The following is a 3,860-nucleotide window of genomic DNA, read 5'->3' as shown; positions in this document are numbered from 1 at the left end:
AGACAACTTCTAAGACCCCCAATTGACAACTGACTGGAGATCACTTAACCCAATCTATGAACATACCCATTCATTTTGGTACTTGTCAGAATAATTCTATTATCCCATATTTGCTAAATACTTGTGTGATATTCTAGGCCTATGAGTTAACCATTTATGTACTACAATTCTTTGATTTATAATGTACCAATCACTTGTATGAATATGAATAACCTCTTTGTGTTTGACAACTGTGTGCAGTGACCTATCGCTCTTGTGAACCTCGAGATGATTCCTCACATGAAGCCAACTCCCACTGTCACACATGAAGAGTTATGATGGTGTCTGTCCATACCTACGGCACCTCCTGATTGTTAATCATGTTTTATGTGTTTATACTATGCTTAGCTGCATCAGTTTCTTATTATGTCTTTGCTGATTCCCCCTTCCCCTTGAGAATTATCATTCTGTAACTAGGGCCTCCTAATGAAATAAAAGGAGGAGAGCGGCCTTGAGGCATCAGAACATGTGGAGACTGTTGGTTTTGATGCCCACTCTCTGCCCGTTCTCCTCATGAGTAAAACTGAATTAATATCTTGTCTTTCTTCTTGTTTTTAAATGTCTAGATAAACCTAACAGTACTATTCAAGAAATGGTGCATCTTTAATTTAGCTCAACATTTGCTTTCATTTGACATGTGGAACTTGTCATGTAAGTTATACCATTTATATTGTCAACCTGTGTTTCACAGGTAACAATGCTAAAATATGTTTCACAGGTAACAATGCTAAAAAGCACAAGGAAATTCTATTGAAAATTCAAGACTTGTCAGTATACTTAGTAGGATTTGGGATCTAAATTCTGGATATGGGCTAATTTTAATGGAAAAATACAGTGGACTGTAGGGATTGTGAGGTGATGTGCAATCTTATTCCAAGTCCAAGAAAATCAGGTGTATCTTTAAAAAATAATTTTAGACTGAAACATTTGAGAAAAGGCCTGTATGCTTAACAACAATGTTCCAATAAAATCAGCAGGAGCCCTCCAGGAGTCTAGTGCCTCAACTACATGTTTCATTTGCTAAGGTTGCTTTTCTACATGTATCGTCTCACCATAGTCACCCTATTATTAGGCTCTAGCTGGAGTCAATGGTCAGTTAAGTGACCGCTGGAACCTAACTCAATCTAGGTGGAATCACGGGAAAACCATGACACCTACAGCAGCTATTTAGGAGATCAGAAGCACAAGAGCTCACATTTCTTGAAATAAATATACCATAAACATGACCTAGACATCAATAAATGGGCATTAGCTTAACTAATGATTGCTTTTTGAGTAACATGATGAAAACCCGTAATGACTATGAATCAGGAAAGTGACAAACCTCAGGTTTTCCTCAGAAATGTCTCGTAGTCCGATGCAGAAGGTGTTCAGTCAAAGGAGTTGGAGTTGTGCCTCTTTTATCCAGAAATCGTCGATTGAAATTCTCAGATTCAAGTTTTTGATCGCAGCCAAGGTTTGTAAAGTTTGCAGAGGGTTACACCCTTATCATCAGAAGGCCCCCTAGTCAGAAAGCCCACTAGTCAGAAGACCCTGTAGTGAGAAGGCCCACTAGTCAGAAAATAGGTCACTGTGACATAATTCAAGAATTGGAAAGAGCTATTTTACCCTAAGGTATCTAAAGACATTCATATGGACTCTGTAAGTCAAACAGTCTAGATTTGTCCAGCCGTGGTTAACGGACAGACAGACGGATGGATGCCGGACAATGGGTGATCGCATAAGCTCAGTTTGAGCTTACAGCTCACAAGCTGATAAGACAAACCCCGCCCACAAAACCCGGAAGCGATATAATAGCCCATTTGTTCGCATAAAATGTATGTCTTTATGAACTTTGAGTGAAAATTTGGAAAATATCCTACAAGATCTGTGGTATACTGAAAACACTACCTGAACATGGATTTTCTGACTAGAGGGCCTTCTGACTAGAGGGTCTTCTGATGATAAGGCTGACCCCTTGCAGAGAGCGTGCATCACTCAGAAGATGCACTTGACAACAGCAGCGCCGCACGCGTGCGCCGCGGGCAGAACGCTTATGTCTGTGCTATGCCTGAACATCCATGTTTGTGGACATTTTGGCGCCTATATTTGGAGATTTTGGAGACCTACATGCTATTTGCATATGATTATGTATATGGGGTTACTTTTGTCTGATTAAAATTTATATTCACAAATACATTGATGGTGATCTACAAATATTCACTGGTTTGTACATGTGTTTTGATATTCACAAATGCAAATTTAATATTTGTAACTTGTATGTTGGTATTTACAGATAGATGTATTTATAAATATATATTTTTTCATTTGCAAAAAAATTATTTCATTTGTAAAACTAAAAATTCTGTTTGTAAAATGTGATTCGCATTTGTAGTTCACCAGTTACATGAATCCACCGATTTACGCTATGACGTAATTTTGAGACGCTCACTTTGAGAACTTCTTTTCTGGGTCGTTCAGACACTCAGTTTTGGTTCAGTTCTGGTTTAGTCCTGGTTCAGTCCTGGTTCAGTTCTGGTTTAGTCCTGGTTCAGTTCTGGTTTAGTCCTTCGCTGTTGAGGCGTTTGATAATAGTAAACATTAGTCTAAGTGACGTGAAGTGAAGTGAAGTTAGCAAGAGACGCTTCTATTTTGGCAGTGTCAAATGTTTCATGTGCCAGCTGCTGCCCCCTGCTGGTCAAGTACGTGTCTGTATTTGTGGATCTGTTTGTGGATTTCTCAAAATGAGTTTGCCACGAAAGCCATTACTCCATTTTACCCTACAAACTTAAGCATGCGCAGTCTTGATCTTGATCGATGTTTCTTCTGCTCGATAAATATCTGTGAAGTGATGACGCATTTTTGACAGTAAAGTCCCGTCTGTGAATTCGTATTCGTACTGATGAAAGCGTAATCGTAAATTTTCATTTTGTGATTGTAATTCTTGACGTCGTAACGTTTCAATTCGTATTCTGAATATAAAATACACACAATATATTTTATGTATGAATGTCTCAAAATTACGTCATTCCGGAAATCGGTGGATTCGTGTAATTGATGATCCACAAGTGCGAATCACATTTTACAAACTGAATTTTTTGTTTTACAAATAAAATAATTTTATTTTGCAAATGAAAAAAGAAATATTTACAAATACACATCTATTTGTAAAGTTACAAGTTACAAATACGAAATTTGCATTTATGAATATCAAAACACATGTACAAATCAATGACTATTTGTAGATCACCATTTGTGTATTTGTGAATATTAATGAGACAAAAGTAACCCCTTATGAGTAAATAATAAAATTATTAATTAAATATTTTGAGATCTAATAAAGCTACAAATGTAGTGATTTTGATACTGATTTGTGCTGACTTGTTCAGTAGGAACAATTGCATTGCTAGTTTTTTTTTTTTCTGTATATTTGTGTTTGCTCACACTACAGATGTGTTTAAAACACTCAGGACTTTCAGCAGCTAGTAAGTACAAATCTAGAAAGTACAAATAAATGCCCTCAAATGTAGTAAGTGAAGTGAAAAGTAAAAAGTATCCACTTTATAATGTACTTAGGTTAAGTACAGCAAAACCACTGCTTTGCACTTGCTTCAGCACGCCTGAGAGTCGCCCGCACTCAGGAGAATGATTTTATTACAGCTGGTGGAGGAGGAAATCAGTATCTTGATTCAGGATCAGTAGGCCTATGATAAAATCTTATAGCTTTTACATTTATTAGCTTTTGGTGGCATCTGGTGGTAAATGCAAGTCTTGTTTTTGATGCCCCCCAAACAATTTAAAAACAAAATTAAAATATAGATGAAAGGCAATAAACAACTAGA

Source organism: Boleophthalmus pectinirostris, unplaced genomic scaffold, assembly GCF_026225935.1.
Source record: "Boleophthalmus pectinirostris isolate CB_2022bp ecotype Guang Dong unplaced genomic scaffold, ASM2622593v1 HiC_scaffold_12, whole genome shotgun sequence".
In the NCBI taxonomy this organism is placed as follows: Eukaryota; Metazoa; Chordata; class Actinopteri; order Gobiiformes; family Gobiidae; genus Boleophthalmus; species Boleophthalmus pectinirostris.
Note: the sequence above shows the minus strand (reverse complement) of the source record.